Source organism: Poecilia latipinna, unplaced genomic scaffold, assembly GCF_001443285.1.
Source record: "Poecilia latipinna isolate Pla-1442-1.1 unplaced genomic scaffold, P_latipinna-1.0 Scaffold228, whole genome shotgun sequence".
Taxonomy (NCBI): Eukaryota; Metazoa; Chordata; class Actinopteri; order Cyprinodontiformes; family Poeciliidae; genus Poecilia; species Poecilia latipinna.
This window is the reverse complement of record NW_015112844.1, coordinates 358132-375812: the sequence shown is the minus strand read 5'-3', so window position 1 is coordinate 375812 and position 17681 is coordinate 358132. Positions and strand designations below refer to the sequence as shown.

Here is a 17681-nt window from a genome sequence, read left to right as displayed (position 1 = left end):
ACTGTCTCCTCTACATCCACTTAAGCTTCTTCAAACACAGAGCTGTTCCACCTCTCCACTTTTTCATCAGTCTGTTTACTCTGTTTTCAATCAGTAGCTATGCCTAACAAGGGATATCAAGTTTTAAAAAAGTTAGTTTCAAAGCTGTTATAACAGGAATGTCAAACTCAATCACAGAAGGCCTGTGGAAATTTGAAAGCTAATTTAAGAAGTGTTTTATTGCTGTAATGCCAAAAAAAGATGAAAATAAATGATTCTGTATTTTTTTATATATAAAACTGATACTTTATCATAGTTATTTTGTCTTTGGAGAAAGGTCTATCAGAAAATATACATTTGGGTTGAATAAAAATAAATTTAAAGGGGACCTATGATGCAAAATTCACATTTTGCATGTTTTTGAACTTCCATTTGGGTTTCTTAAAAAAATAAAATAAAAATACCCCCAAACATTTTTGATATAAGTTAATGTCTTTTGGTGTCTGGAAAATGAGCCTCTCAAAAACCTTTGGAATGTAACGTTACTTAACAACTCCAGTAAAGCCCAGTCTGTCACCTAGCAACCCAAGAGGAACTACAGCACATCTGGTCAGCTGGTTTTACCATATGCTGTACAATGGCTGCTGGAAAAAACAAGTGTTTGTTGTTGACTTACCATTCAGAAGCCACTTGCTGAATTCTTGTTGGTTGTGCAGAAGGTTTTACTTCTGCTTTTCAAAGATGTACGGTTGTGTAACTACAAATTTGTTTGAAGCCATTTTCACATGCGATTGTAAACATTGATTTGAGGGGCGTGGCCAGCAGCAACTTATTTGGATTTAAAGTGACAAGAGGCCTTAAACCAGCTCATTCTAAAAGGAGTTAGTAAAGGTAGAACTGAGCAACTAAAATCTTATCTTGATTTTGTGCAAAAAATGTGACAAAGATGTTTTATATAGCCTGATGCTAACCTGTACAAGGTTAGCATTGGGGAATCCACAAACCTAGAGAAATCCATGTAAAGTTTAAATCAAGGTTTGTGTTTGTAGCATTAGAAATTACAAGAGTTCAAGGGGTATGAATACTTTTTATTCACTGTGTATTCCGAGAGCCAACTAAGAACTGCCTGAGTTGTTTAACATGCAGATGGTTAGTCAGACAAACCAAACCACTTCTGCTGTTTCTTCTTTAAAAAAAAAAAAAAACTTGTTCGGACTTTTTTAAAGTGTGTGGAAATTTAATTGGTCTTTTTCTTGTTTAAAGGAACGTAATTATGATGGGTTCTCAGTGGGAATGTAAAAACAGATTAAGTTTTTGTTCCTTATGTAAACAAGGAAGCTCTAGAGAAACTTGGTAATGATTCTGAGGGAGTTAGTTTGGCTAAAGAAGAAACTCGCATTAATAAATATTTAAAAAAAGAGTTTGAACCAAAGCAGATAATTTTGACTTTATTAGCATCTGTTGCTAAATTGTCACATGCCATGTAGACCTCTGCTGTTCAAGTTGAAAGCTTCATTTTAATTAGCTTTCTCTGTATCCTAAAATTCCTCACCATGTGTGATTAATAACATCTTCAGCACAACATTTCAGACTGCTGGCCCGGCCGTGTATCTAAATAAACTTCTTTTCATCTCTGCGTGTCTGTGCGGTCGGATATTTCAATGTGTGTCTGTTCGCATAAAATTCATAGCTCCCTCTGTCCCGTTTTTGAACTATCTTTGAAGCCGCAAAATTGTTTCATCCTGCATGTGTTAGGTATCATTTCAATTGACACCGTGCTCTCTGCTACCAGTGCTTTGAATTGAGCATACTTGCATGCTTGTTAGATTGAAACAGCTGTCAGGGGAGATAGCAAGACCGACTCACTCCTCTTCCCTTCACTTATCATTTGCCTATTTCGGTCTTGCTCATCTTATTATGACCTCCAAGAAAGTCAAAATATTCTCCTTTTTTTTATATTTTTACCTGTTTTTTTTGTCTCTGAATGGTATCGCAGTGAGCAAACGCAGCATGGTGACAGATTTTTGGACATTTTGTCCCTACAGGTGTGCTGTACACCTGTAGCACAGTTGGAAGCAAGGCGGGAATAGTACAAAGGAATTATCAGGATGTCTTGTGCACAGTGTGCTTATGGCAGTTTTTGAAATTTGAAGTAACTGCAGCAGGAACCTGTTGGAAAAGAAAATTGAAATCTGTGTGAAGTTTAACATTTTCACAAAACAACAAATCACATCTCGATTCGGCTGCACAGACGTTAAATTTAGTGGGGACGCCACTTAAACATCAGTCATGGAGTATCTTCTGTAGTCAGTGTTGCAATTCTTTATTTGAATATCTGCCAATACAGACTACTGTCCACTTGGACCATTTGGTTTTTGGTCCATTTTATTTGTCATCATTTTTAGCACCAATTTACAAACTTTACAAATGTATCTCTTCTACTATCACAGCAGTTTATTACATACACTTGTAACTCACACATTGTGATCCATTTTGCGAAATCGGGGTGTAAAAAGTGTTTGGAGAATTAAATACCTGAAAGAAATGCACAGCCCTGATTAAATCCCACTTCTCTGTGATGTAAAAATGTAGATGATACCAAAGGATTTGAACATTTTTAACCACTTTTTAATGGGATGTTTAACCTTTAAAATTCAAATTAAAGACTTGCTAATCAGCTGCAACTGTGCACACTGCTCTTTGTTCTGGCAGATTTAGCTCTGGAGCTTCAAAAACACCAACCACATGCTTAAAAATCTGAGAACACAGCTAACTGATACGAACAAATCTTAATCATTTCATTCAACTTCACAAAAAGGTTGACAGCATGAAACTGCCATCACGACGTTTAACCGTAAGGACGATGTCCTTTGGGTGAAGCCCAGTGTTTCTGTGCCAGACCTGCAGTTAATTGCAGCCCAAAACTGAAGGCTTGATTTCATCAGACCAAAAACACATGTTTGGGGATGTTTGTAGAAGAAAAGGAGTCTGTCTGTCAACCCCACTAAGTCACATGCAGTCAGTACTACTCAAAAGCTCCCAAAGCTCCTTCAGTCTTACTGTCTGCCTCTGAGTCTTAACTCTTCATCAATGATGCAGACATGTTCAGTTTTAGTAATACTGTTGCTCCTGTTTTTCTCAAATTGGGAAAAAAAAACAATATTTCCAAAAGCATTTGCTTTAGCTAAAAGATCCAAATGAGAAAAAAATTGAGAAAATCTCATAAGAGAACATAACTTTTAGTTTCCCCAAAAGCCAGGTAAGAAAACTAAATGCTGAAAATAAGTTATTATATTAATTTAAGTGTGTGCACTTTCCTGCAGCCCTCAGTCGGTAAAAGATTTGATTTTTTAGTTGAATTGTACATTATTGTCATGTTAAAGGCAGAAAGGTTCTGGACATTTTTTTTATTTTTTTTAAAAATACCCTGCTAGTTAGCAGAGGTGTGTAAATCCACAGTGTCTTCAAACATGTTCTCCATTTTTAGTGTGATACTGCAGTGATGTTATCCACCCACAAGCAAACAGCCAGCTTTAGTTTCATATGACTGAAAAGGTCACTTTGTTGCTTCAAATCACATTTGATCGCGCCCATAGCATTTACCAAAGGAGCAGCCTAAAAAAACCTAAACAAATACAAACTCCCTCTTATTTCTCTCTCTCTCTCTTCCTGTTGCTCTCATCCTGGATCTTCACCTTCCACACAACCTTCTTGTGATTTTTGTCCTCACCATTTGTAACAGTAAATGACTCACACCTTTCTGGCAACCTGGCCCTGTGGGCTAAATTTGAAGCCTCATGTTTGTGTTTGCACAAACACACATTCATCCATCTGTACATGTGTTCCTGCAACCCACACGAAATCAAATCCAGGTATTATGTATTTAAAGTGGCAGCCTGCTGCTTTTGTTTCTCCTTTTCTCCTGTACCTGTCGGGGGGCCTCCGATTCTGCTTTTTAATGAGCAGAGGCTTTCCTCACACTCGCTTTGTCTTGTGTACTTGTGTTTCTGTGTCTGCGGCACTTGTACTGACCATCAGAGACATGCTGCTCTGAGTCCCAGGGCTAATTGCTGCTGCTGGGCTGATAGTCTTTCAGTGCTACAGTCTCATTGACTCCCTGGACTCCAGGGGGGTTCCCACCGGCACCCACAGACAAACAAACTTGGGCGGACAATCAATAACGGAAGCAAGACTTACCGCTCAGCACAGCTGCTGATTAGGATTCAGTGGGAATTTATGTGCGTGTGGAAGCTTCACTCAGCCCCTTGGTTGCTGGTTGTAAGTGATGTTAAATATTAGTGTCAAGATGACATGAATAACACCAAGTTATTGTTTTCCATAAGACTTCACAACAGTAAAAAGAAACTTTAAAGCTCAGAAGTTTCCTCTTAAAGCTACAGTATGTAGCTTTTATGAAAAATCTGCTTTTTATATATTTTTAAAATTCTAACCATGTAGTGACGGATAATCTATTGAATACTCCTAGTGCTATTGTTTCTGTGTAAAGATATGCAAAACTCCCAGTGAAGAACAGCCAATCAGAGCCAGGAGGAGCGTGTTAACGCTGTCAATCAAACATGTGAAAGCGTTGCTAAATGTGCTTATGAAGGAGAAACCATGCTAACTAGCCTTAGCATTCATGAAAGGCTCAGGGAGAGTGTGAGCATCAAGTACACAAGCTTGATTGCTTCTCCTAGCTCTGATTGGTTGTTTCTGACCAAACTGCATTTCTGCAGTCAGTTCTGGGAGCAGTGAGAGAAGGCAGAGGAGCTCAGTTTTTTTCACATTGTGCACCATAGTGACAATTATAATAAATATGTAAAAACATATTTTTATTTAAAAAAAGTACTAGTTCCACTGGCAGACCATTTCACTTATAACGTGGGTAAAACATCTTCTGTAATTGGAAAAAAATCTGCCAGTGGGATTAGTGCTTTTTTTCAATAAAACGGCATTATTGGCCTTAAAGAATATTCTATAACTTGCTAAAAAGTTACTTTAAGTTAGTTTGTCTTAATTCAAGTGTCCTAAGATGTTTGCAGTAGAAACTTTTTAGTTACTTTCAGCAGCTAACAACAAAATCAACATGCATAATGGTTTAATTTAAAGACTTCTACCATTTTGAAGTGTGCATTTTCTGAAACCTTTGTTTCAATTGGCCAGGATGGGGACTGAACCCATGAGTCACAACGATGATCTTGACCAAGCGCTGGGGAAATGTCAAGGTTGGCCGACAGATTGCCTCAAAGCAATCAGCCTTGTCTTTCTGTGTGCCGACAGTGTGAGCTCTCCGTCTCTCTCGCCATCTTTCCATCACTACCTCTTTCTTTCCCCCGTCCATCTTTAGTTTCTCCTCTGCTGTGTTTACCCGGGAGGGGTAAGACATGTGTCATGGAGGATTGGCAGCGGGAGGGATGGTGTTGGTGGCGGGGGGGTCGTCAGGCCCTGCTTTGAAGTTTCGTTTTTGACGTGCGGTGGGGGCCCAGAGTGAGGGACTTGAAAGCAGCGACCGTTTCTGCCTCTGTGACATTTGAGCACGGAGCAGCGTGACCTGCTTGTGTATGCTGGAGTATGTACTCTACATATAGATTTATATGTGAACATGTGGGTGTATGTGTGAACAAGAGAGCCTCTCTTCTTCATAACAAGTTGTCCTCCAATCCACAAGTGCTTCTAGAGGCTGAGTATGAGATTTATATTGAATGCAATGAAAAAAGGAGACACTATTTTGGTCTCCAACATTTAGATTTGGACATGTGAAATGGCTCTTAGCTGCATGTAGCAAATAGATCAACAGTAGAGAAACATCATGGCTAAGTGTTAGAGATGGGTAACATTTAAAACCTCAGACTCGTCTCCTCCAGCAACCAATCGTAAATAGTGTAGAACAAGGGGATAAGTTTTACTAAACTGGCCCTTTCATGCATGAATTATGATCCTTTATGTCCAGGTTTTTTTCAGGACATAAAGGAAATTGTTTTTGATTTTCTTAAGCCACAAAAAAAGGTGGCGAAAGAAATTCTAGGTTTTCTCTAGGTGATCATTTTTAATTTTCTCCAATTACAAAGTTGTTATTTGGAAAATACACCAGTATTGTTAGTCTTTAGTGTTTACATGTCCTCTACAGAAGAAGACGGGTCTTGGATATTCCTGAGTTGGTCGGCATGATTTTTCATCTGCCATATTGGGTTTAACAAAAATGTTCTTGCACTTGCAATATTGTATTGTATGAGGCACTAGAGTCCACTCCAGTGGTCAGTGTGCATTTTTGACATAAAAATCCAAAAGAAGCACAAAAAAGGCTTTTAGATAGCTGTCCACTGCAGTGGCCTCTTCACTATAAACACTGAACTTACAACGTACATTTTCATTTAATTCCTTCAACTCTCATGCATAGTCTATGTGGCTAAGGACACACAGCTTTCTTTGGATTAGCACTGCATGCTTCCCCAGTGCACCTGAATGGCTTTCCACTGTTGGCTTCTTACACATGAAAGACTGCACCGTAATGCACCACACAGTGTCTTCAACCCCAGCCAAGCAACATCAAAATGTGCTTTTTGCCTGTCTTCATCCTCTGCCTCATTGTGCTGTGTCCGCCTTTCTGTCCCGCCTGGAAACGGTGTAAACAGGTGTTAACATGCCGCCCCACAAGATGCCACATGCCGCTGTGTCATGATCTCCTGAACAGCTGTCTCCCACCATCGTGTGTTTGTGTGTGTGTGGTTAAATGTGTGGGTCTTTACTGTACAAGTTATAAATGGCTACAAAGGGGCATCGGACTCAAAGAGGGGCCAAAGAATGGATAAGGGTGTTTAACTGATCACAGAGAACTTAAAAGCTACGGCTTTCAAAACTACTGCAAATGTCAAATATAGTGGCAGTACTCTGCAAAGACACAAAATCTTATTGAATATTTTCTGTTTAGTTTCTAGTTCAAATATCTTTGCACACTTGAAATAAGACAAAACTAACTTGCAAGTAGCTTCTCAGCAAGATACAGGATCTTGTTTTAAGTCAATAATTCTTGAATATGGACTAAAAATTACTGGTTTTATTGGAAGATATTTTTTTCTTTCAACTAGACATTATTCCCATGTTATAAGTGAACACAAATCCCAATAGAACTGATACTTCTTACATCAATATTCAAGAATTACTAACTTCAAACAAGCATCTTTATGTTGCTGAAAAGTTACTTGCAAGTCAGTTTTGCCTTATTTCAAGTGTTCTGAGACATTTGCACTTGAAAGATATGCTTGGTAAGCTTTTGTGTTTTTGCATTTTAGCATCATGCAGTGAGAAAATTATCTTTTTTAATATATTTACTTAAGTTGTAAAGATATATATGACAGCAGTACTGTCATATATGACAGTACTGCTGTCATATATGTGGCTGCAAAGACTCCACAGAAAGCTGCAGAAACCAAAATTGTCTTGATGTTCTTCTCAATCAAAAGTCTGTAATTTTATTGTGATAATTTATCAAAAAGAAATCCCCCAAAAAACATGAAACAATGTGTTAAACAGCAGCTTATGCTACCATGTTTGCAGTATGTGTCCATACTGCAAACATATGGACACATACTGTATGTGCTTCTTATTAGTTATTCAAATCAAGCTTCTAATTAAAGTTTGTCAGTGATAAAAGTTACGCTGTCATCAATCACACAATGATCAACTACAATGTCGGAAAATTGATTTCACATTTGCACTTTTTACCACCTTCCTGTTACTCTCCATCTCAATATATTTTAGCAAACTGTGGTGTTTTAAGCACTATCTGAGTTTATTATTTTCAAGACTGTTTTTCATCATTCACAAATCAGATTAGGCCATCGGTCTCTTGTTTATTTCAGGCTGCAGATAAAGAATATCAGCAGCCTGAAGAGACGGCCAGACACTGACTGTGGGAATGGATTAATAAAATAACCAGTATGACATTAAAGCTGAATCATCTTAACAGACAGAATTATGATGTAATGCAATATTATGGTTATAGTTACATTTTAGGCAAAGAACAAAAAACTAAAATCAAAAGCATTTTAGTTGTTCAAAATAATCCCACACAATATTTTCCCCACAGTCATGAACAGACTGAAGCCCAAAGGCTTATTTTTCTGTTTTTCCAAAACAAACATTTGATGTCTCAAATAATTAAAGCCACTTTAATCTTTGATTATTTTATACTTTAAATGTTTTTGGAAATCATCATCGTGCCGCTGTCTTATTTCATAACATATTAGCACAATTAAGAATAGTCTAATTCTTAACTCAACATAGTGTCTAGAAAGCACAGGACTGAACCAGTAATTGGTTCAGCATATTTTATTTATTAGTCTAGTTGGTCTTTTCTGTATTTTTAATAATTCTATTTATATATTTTAAGCATTTCCTAAAGTTTCACTGTGTATTCTGAAAGTATTTTAAAGAAAAAATATTGTAATTCAACACCACGGATAGATATAATTTTATTTTACATACTTGTCTGTCACGTCCTTCTATGAGTATCATCAACGAATCTATCAACCTTTAACCTTTAAACCCAGTAAATAAATAGGTCTTGATATTAAACCTTGTGGAACACCAAATGATATGAAAATGAAAAGATTAAAAGCTATTTAAATAACTTGATAATCAGCAAGAAAACAGTGAAATGTTGATCAATTTCCGCTAAACTTTAAGTATTTTATCACATTTTATTAGTTGATGTGAAACATCTAATAGATGAGTTTGTTTTCGGTTTCCTTAAACCGTCATTCAATGAATCTCTGTTGGCATAAAACAACAAAAAGCTATTTCTCTCAGTTATATTTCTACTGCAGCAGATTCTAACATTATCCTCCCAGTCCCAGTGTGATGTCCTAATTTGGTTTCACAGCCATACTGTTTCTATTATTACATTCACCTACAGGGCGACGCGTCCTTGTTTTTGCATCTGCCAGAAGAAGTTGGCTCTAAAAGCACGCCTGGTAATCTGCCATGAATGTGGTGACATGCTAGATTTAACTGTGTCATCACAGCACACCTCCTTACCTTTCCACCCAGACATGCTTGCACACATTCACGCTCGCATTTGGTGGATGAAAGGAAGTGGGGAAAGGTCGCGTCTTGGGGCGAAGTGGACGAACTCCAGAAATAGACATCGGAACTTCCAGCGACGGGGTTGGGAAAAGTTTCCTGTGGGACAAATAAAAGGAAGATCAAGGTTGAGAAGAGCTGGCAGAATCTTAGTGCAGCTTTTGTTGAGAAATTTTGGGACATCCACAGGCATTCAGTATCACACACACACACACACACACACACACACATCACATGCACACAGTTGCACACAAACTGTCTTTTGTTTGGCGCCACTGCCAAGTGGAGTGTCAGTTTCAAAGTGGGAGCCTTTAAGTGGCGCCCAGTGAGCCCGCGGTAGTGTTCATGTCATGGGCAGTTGGCTGCCGGCTGTACGTGTGTGTGAAGTGAAAGTGTGTGTTTCTTGTTTATGTGGGTATCACATGTCTGGAGGCAGAGGAGTGTAACGGCCAACACGAGGCAGGGCTGCTGCAGGCACAGATACGTGATGGTAGACTGACCCTGACTCAGGGCACACACTTTTAGGTATTAACCTTCACACACTGTATTTTCAATACATTGCATTCTACATTTAGTTTTATGATCAGAATTTAAAAACAAGCATCAAGTTTTTGGGGAAAAAAATGTCAAAACCATTTTTTTCCGTATCATTTAATGAGATACCAGAGAACCTGCCAGAGAGACCAGAGTTTTCTCTGGCACAGTCTAGTGTTTCACTGCTACAGGGCTTAAATTCACTCGTCTGCTTTGTGAATTAATTAAGACTTACTGTGAATGACTAATGCTTAATATTTGAGAGATTTTTGAGTTTTCGAGACCTAAAATATGAAATATGTGAATCTGACATGACTGTAGCTGACTTCCTACCTTAGCAGACTGCCTGACTAATCATAAGTATTTTTGTCTTGTTTCCAGTGCAAATATCTTAGCACACTTGAAATACTTTTTATTAATATTCCAGAATTATTGACGTTACCTGAGCTGATATATCTTGATGGAATCTTGTTTGTAAGTTAATTTAGCCCTGTTTCAAGTGCACATAGATATTTGTAATAGAAAGTAGACACACAAAAATAAAATCCTTGGTAAGATTTTATGTTTTTGCAGTGCGACCAATATAACCATGCTTTACCCCGGATCCCAGAGGATTCATGGAAGTCAAGTCAACGATAAAACATATTGACTGGATCAACATGTATATATGTTGAACAGTATCATAAGATTATGATTATTAGATTATGCATGTGAAACTCAACCGTAACTTGTTTCTATTGCTAATCCAGTAGTTGAGACGCCTGACGGAATGAGTAGAAAATATCAAATGCACCAAATAACATAATACAGTAATGTTGTGGAATATTATTGTGGAAATGGAACTGTGTCATAACAATCATAGAAAGAGTCTTCAGTCAGAATCCTCTTTAGATTCACTGCAAGACTGACTGCTACTGGAGATCCTTCCTTCCTGTCCACATCATCATCTACAATGACTCTTTGGAGATACTTTGATGGTATGAGTTATAACATCTAATTTCATTTTGGGATGAAGTTTTTTTGTTTTTTTTTTAATTGAAATGCAAGCAGATAACATTTTATTTTTATTAGTTTTTGGGAAGGCACTATAAGCCGTGTTATGTGTTTTACACAAGACTGTTTCGTACCAACCCACGCCTAATGCCACATCACTAGAGAAGCAATGATCCAGTGAATTTGTCCGAATTCTTCTAGATGTGACCATTTCTGCATCACATTCCTGTAGTTATCTGTTTTGCCCTCTATCAAAAACCACTCAGCTGCCCCTATTAAGCAAACTGTGGCCGAGGCTCACTATCTTGGAAAGCACTTTATTTTAAGCCCTTCAACAGTTTTGGTCATTTGCATCCTGGGAGTCCGGAGCAAAGGTGGCGGTTAGGAACACGCACACGCACACACACACACACACACACACACACACACACACACACACTTCACCCTGATAATGGAATTTTAAATGTTCTGCTCCTTATTAACTTTTTAGTTTATGAAAAATCAGGCCTTTTTTCGCCATCCACGAGGCAAAGCCACTGGTCCGTGTCGCTGTTGCAGATTAATTACTTCTCTGTGTCGAAGAAAAAAAAGAGGGGGATAGCAGGAAGAGGAAGAAAGTAAAAAGCTGTCTGCAGTTTGAAAATGGCAAGATATATATTTCTCTCCTCTGACGTTAATACATCTTCAGTTTGGCTGGCAGTCTCTTATCTGCAGAGCGACTCAGCTAAGTTATAGGCCCTGGTGAATTTTGATGATGACTGCAGGTCATCCAATGAGAATACCCAATAAGGACGGCTCTGGATGGTGTTATACTCCAAGGCCTGGCCCTTATTGACTCCAACACTGAACTCTTCCTTGCTGTACACCGTGTTCCCTTCACCCAGCCTCCTCACAGCTGACAAAAACGATTGCAGATTTCCATAAATTTTTACACTTTATATGTTTTAAAGGCATATGAACAAAAGGTCCCTCAGTCAAACATTGTCAATGCAACACAAGAGGAAAGGTGTAATGTTGCTGAAGTAATTGTGTTGCTTGGCTGTGTGTGCCTTCCTTAAATAGGGATAAGCATTCAAAGTCATGCCCACATTGAGCCTCAGCTGATTGGACTAACATTTGTTCAGCTTTGAACTAAAACGAGACTTTCATTACAAGAAAATCCTCAGTTACGCTTGTGCCACAGGAAGAAGGAACATCTTCTTCCTGTGATCTGAAAAGTATATTTATACACTGAGCGAGACCAATTCATTGCTAAACTTTCCGAGAAGTCAACCTCCCTCTGACATTTCGAGGGAAACAAGGTCACCGCTGTTTCATGTTCTTGCTGAATTTGAAACAGTTCCTGGCGTGAATAGATGATTGCTTTATTCAGATTTGTCCCAACACAGGTTTTAAACCAGAATAAATATATCAGGCCCTCAGCTGCCTCATTCACTCTTTTAATTTTTTCCTTCTCTCTCTTTTTTTTTTCTTTTCCAGCAAGGCGAGAGTGCCAATGAATAATTGAACAGTCCCACAGTCCAAATGTCACAGCAGGGAAAATTGTTTGTGCTGGCTGGTAATTAGAATTTCATTGTTTGTTATGTAGGTTTAAAATTCCTGTCATTCTACATTCCACCTTATGATGGCAGAAATCTCAGCGCTGGTCTATCTCGAGACACAGAGATGGAGAGATGTCATCAACAGACTTGCACACAGCTGACACAGTCGTTTTTATTAACTCCTTCTTTATGGCCAAAGATCTTTTACTCCTCACTTCTTTAAATGCCATTAATAAAATCAATTTCTCTTCTCCTTTGAGTTTTTGCTGCTGGTACAGAGTTGTGAAGAAGGGTTTTCCTCTTACAGGTTTCTTCTTCTTTTTTGTTGCACTAAAATGTTTTCGATCATCCAACTGATTAAATATTTCTGACGTTGCATACTTTAAAATGTTATGTTTCAGTTGAGCTCAGAAAGGCATCTTACAATAAACTCCTTCCAAGGTTTTGATACAAGTGGTGTGAAGTGAAAGAAGGTCAAGTAAAAGAGAAGGTTTTGTACGTCAGTAAGACAGATTCTTTTCATGAGGACTCATATTCGTGGTTTTCTCTCTTTAAGCAAAAAGAAATGTATAAAAATCATTTGCCAAACACCAAAGTTTAACTAGGATTGTTTATTTTCTTTTACGAGTTTGTCTAGAGACTCAGCTTTAATTGATTAGAGAGATGTTTTAGAAATATATGCAGGAAACATTTAAATGGGTCTTACCTTGTTTTTGGTCAGCAAAGGTTTGGATCTTGACATTTTTGTTCAATTTCCTCATTGAGTCTTGGTGGAAGCATCAGCTAATTACTCATGTTCAATCATGAAATCTGACCTTACCTGAGAAAAGTGAGGCCGGCTTTGCTGCAGATGTTCTGGGTTATTTTTTGACCTCTGGAAGAGTCATAAATGCATTTATGAAGTAATTTTGTTTGGCTGCACTACAGTTTTGTGTTTATTCAGGTATAGTAGCTTCATGTTTCTCATTTTACACAATAGAACTACAATATTTATGTGATTCATCAGATTAAATGATTATGCATCATTTTATATCATCTTTTAAAAATTTATACACATCAAATGTGTTTTAATTTTGAATTGAGGAATATTTTAGTTTGTTTCATTAAACCATTAAACAAATTCACTCCATATATGTTTAGAAGTGCTGCAAACACGTGGCATGGTTATTTTAAATTGCTTTTCACTCTCAGGCTGTACATTCTCTTTCCACTCCTTAACAAATTTAAATTTTTACTTGGAGTCATATTGTTTCTTAAAACAAATAAAGTAGAAAAAAAGCAAAAACCGGAAATATCTGCAAGGAGACAGATACTTTTTCATTGAGCTCTCTATTACTCTGTTACATTATTTCCATATAAATTGCATTGTTCATGAGGTTGATCTTGCTTGATTTATGTGTTTAGCTTTTTGGATTTGAAACTGTGGGAGGAATGCACACATCTCCATTCATGCCCATGTTGTGACATGTTTGAAAAATGCATTGTGCGTGTGAATTTGAAATAGTGTGCTCTCTCCATTTTCCAGATTTTGAAGCAATCTTTCCTACATAAAGAAGAAAACCTTACTAGTCAACCTGTGGCTGGTTCCTAAGAGCTGGATAAATGAACAGATGTCACTGATTAAGAAATCAATATTGTCTTTTTCTGAGTCCCACGTCTTACACCTGAACTGATTTCATGGTGAGAGTAGAAATCAGTAGAAAGAAATGTTGACTTTATTACCATTGAAGGTGAAGCAGAAACGTACTGTCTGCAAAAATTGCTCTGTTGTTTTTTTTTTCATCCTTTATGAGCCTACATATGGCAGTTTTGTTTCTGGATATTAACTCTTTTATTTTGTGCTTCTGGTCTCCATCAGCTCTCTGGTGAATGGCGCAGACCTGCTAGCTAACAACAAAGGGAGATTTTTCAGCTGAACAGATGACTGAAACTCTCTATAAAGCTCTGCCAGGCTGAACAAATTAAGAACCAGTCATTAAAACAGAGCTTTTATTCTCTATAACAAAAATAATCTCTTTAGCTGCAACAGCAGCAGTTTATTAAAACAGTAAATTGTGTGCCTGTAGGTGTCCTTGAAGGGGAACTAGGGCAGCAGCTGATGATTGAGTTCTTTTGTGAATTTCTGTCAACTTACAAGTGCTTAAGCAAATTGCTACCAGTGACTTGTTGTAGCTTTTTGTGAGAACAAAGACGACGACACCTTCAGTCTGTCACCATGAGTACAAGAAAAAAGCAAACATGCCATTGTCTTCCACGTTTGTTCTGTGAGGATTATTGTGAAATTAACTAACATCGACTGATGTTAATGCAGGTATATTGTGCATTCTTAGCTTTTATTATCAAGAGTTACACAGTAACGGCTTGTATTGGGGAGTCAGTGTAAGATTTACAAAGACAGTTGGCAACTCTGTTTTTGCAGGCTGTCTGTTAATCACAAATGATTCTCTAACCCTTTTTGCTCCACCTGCCACATCTCTTTACATCGTTTCCCATGTTTTATTTCTGTATTTTTCAGTTCTGTTCTTCTTTCCCTATATAAAGCACCAGCTTTGTCTCTCTTGATCTTTTGAAGCCTCCATCTTTCCCACCATTACTCCCTTTTGTTCTCGCTATCAGAAAGAGAGGAAGCTAAGTGCAGCCTGTAGGTCAAAAAGCTCAGTGATTGGCTCTCACTTACTCCTGTCTCCCGAGTGCTTGGAAATCACTGATTGCAGGAAACCTTTTCTAAACTGTAAAAAAAGACTGAAAATTTGAATTCTTCACATAAGGATTCATATATGTGGTTTATGCTCACCTTCCCTTTCAAACAACCTGCCATTCTGTTTGAAAGCTTTTTAATTCATAATCTTTCTGACTTTCACCTTTTATCTTCCATTACCAATGTCGGAATGATGAAAAAGATTAAGGCCCATAAAATCCTACATCATTCAGTGGGTGAAAAACAGACATGGAAAGTCTCTGGTGAAACACTTAAAATAAAATCCAGATAATTTTACATCACTTTTAGAGGAACATTTCTAAACAGGTTTAGTACTAGATACATATTTTACATCAACATCTTGGAAATCCATCACAGCCAAGTTGTGTCAGAGAACCATCAACCACTTCGACTGTCATGTTGGGTCCTACCAGGCTCTATTCTCTGACCGGTTTGTTTCCCACACATTTATGTCTGTGTACCTGGTAGAAAGCACACAGATATGCTTGAGTTTTATATGTGATGAATAAAAGAGAATCTTTTCTTAATCAATAATAAACTTGGCACATTTAACAACTTTAACCAGGTTTTTTATGCCTTTCGCAAGTTGCACTGGATTACCAGTTTTTGTAAAACTCCCCAGAATTCCCTCTGGTGGTTGTTTTGTCACATTGTTTTGGTTACTGGGACAAATCCAAGATGGCCGAATGTAATGCCAAAGTGTTCTGATATCAACCTTAATATGTTATTGCTTTAGGCAATATTTGCCTTAAGTATGGAATATGATAAAACTTTTAATTGTATATTTGTTTTTTGTGATGATAAGATATTTACACTTTATGGAAACTTTTATTTTAGCTTGCGGTAAAGAAGAAACAGGTTAGTTTGTGATGCTAGTTAGCTAATGCCATGCTTTATATAGTTCAGTTTTACAATGGTCAAAGAAGGCAAAGGTCAGAGCCCATTCTTTAATAAATCAGCAAAAGGAAAAACAAATCTGTTTACTGGAGCATTGTTATTTTACTGTGTTGCTGGTGAAAGCTAGAAAAATATCAGTTATTCTGCATTGTCCCTTTTAGAAATAAAAAAAGAAGGAAGGTGGTGACTACTATTTATGTGCATTATGGAGTTTGCAGTAAAACTGTGTAATTCCACGTTCTTTGCAGTTGTGAACAGTTTACTTTTTCTTACACTTTGAGCTTTCCAGATGAAAGAGAAGCTTTATTTTCTTCTCTGTGAGTTCAATGACTGCTCTCTCATATTTTCTCCTCCCTCCTTTACCATTCACATGACACAGAAGTTGTGTTTTGCCCTTTCAGCTGTCAGTCTGGCTGCTTTATGCGGAGCTGTTGAAGTGGAGACTTTGTCCTTGCTCTCTCTGAAAGCCTACACCTGGGTGACACCCGGACCTTGGGAGATTGGCATCAGATAGTTGGGGCTCTTTGTGTGGCTGTGTCAAAGCACTTAGCATGGTGTGACATGTTGTGGGCCTATTGATGGTAAAGAGGCACTACCATTCCCAGAGAAACTCCACGTCAGTGGGATATGGAAAGCTACATTGTGAATCAATCATTTAAACACGAGCTTTAACAGGAGAAAACACAAGGCTTTCGTCTCCTGATCAATATCCAATTTGAATCTCTTGTCCCTTTAATTTGCTTACATTATCTGTTACCATTTGCTGTGGTCTAAAAAAAGGAAGGATCGAGCTAAAAGAGAGAGTGGAGAAAGACAAAAGGGAGCGAGGAAAAGCCTGCTTCATTAGAACATACTCTTATGCAAATCTTCCCTGTAAATTAGCTGTCAAATCAATCCCCTAAACCGTCTTGAAGCGTGAGTTTCTCCACCGCAGCGGAAGCTCAGGATTTGGCCGTCGAACCCCAGCAGGAATAGTTTTATCTCCTGCTGGTCGGATTCAGTGCCAGCTTGTCTACCCGCCTGCATGCCCCCACCCCCCCCCCCCCCCCCCCCCCCCCCCCCTCCCTCCCCCACCTTTGGCGGCCATTGATTAAACCTGAGCCAACCTTTCTCACCTGGCAGACATCCCCGACATTGACCTCTCCCAGAGAGCCCGGTGCGGCCCACAAACGGGTTCCTACAGCTGCCAAAGCACAAAACTCAATCTGCTAAACAAGGAGGGTATCTTCTGGTCAGCAGTTTCACACCGGGTCAGGCAGGAAAGTTTATGAAGTTTGATCAGAGCTGTATCTGCATAGATGCTGTCAATATTATCCTTCCTGTTATAAAAAGATGCAACTTCAGATGTAAAGAATGAGTTCTTTGGTTACGTTCACACAGCAGGGCTTGATGTTGAATCCCATTTATTTTGCTGAAATCTTTTTCTTTTTTTTGACTGGTAAACTATTCATATGACTGGTAGGAATGGTTTCCCCACAGTGAGAGAAGAAGAACGTCGACACAGCATTGTGTTGCCTACAGAAGTAAAAATGGATGGAGGCGTTTATGGATCAACTTAAAAGTTTATTCAGCACTTGTCACAAGATGTAGGAAGCTAATAAAAAAACCCCACAATTAATAGCAACTGCTTTTTGTGTACTGACTGGAAATTTTGTAGGTAAGTTTGTTTGGATGTGTAGTCGGAGCGAGGAGTGGTGGGATTGTGATGTGATGTCCTTCCCCAGATGTGTTTCCATTAAAAACGTGCACAAAACTTGCTAATATTCTGCAAATATCGAAAATACACAATTTCACAATTGTTTCACAAAAAGTTCTGTTAAATAGGAAATGTATTTAAAATCACATGTGAATAAGTGATTTCACGCAATAAGTCTTTAAAAAATACACTGCGCCATCATCCTCCTTCCACTTCCTGTCGTCTTCTTTGTCTTTCCCAC

The 17681-nt window shown here is 38.1% G+C and overlaps 1 long non-coding RNA gene across 1 annotated transcript; it reads right to left on the bottom strand.

Annotated features, from left to right (window-relative positions):
• Nucleotides 1-6226: 6226 nt before the first annotated feature.
• Nucleotides 6227-9320, bottom strand: LOC106947186 (uncharacterized). Its single transcript, XR_001424933.1, has 2 exons — nt 9016-9320; nt 6227-6592 (listed from the first exon to the last, which is right to left on the bottom strand). It is a non-coding gene; the product is annotated as an uncharacterized LOC106947186 (long non-coding RNA).
• Nucleotides 9321-17681: the final 8361 nt, after the last annotated feature.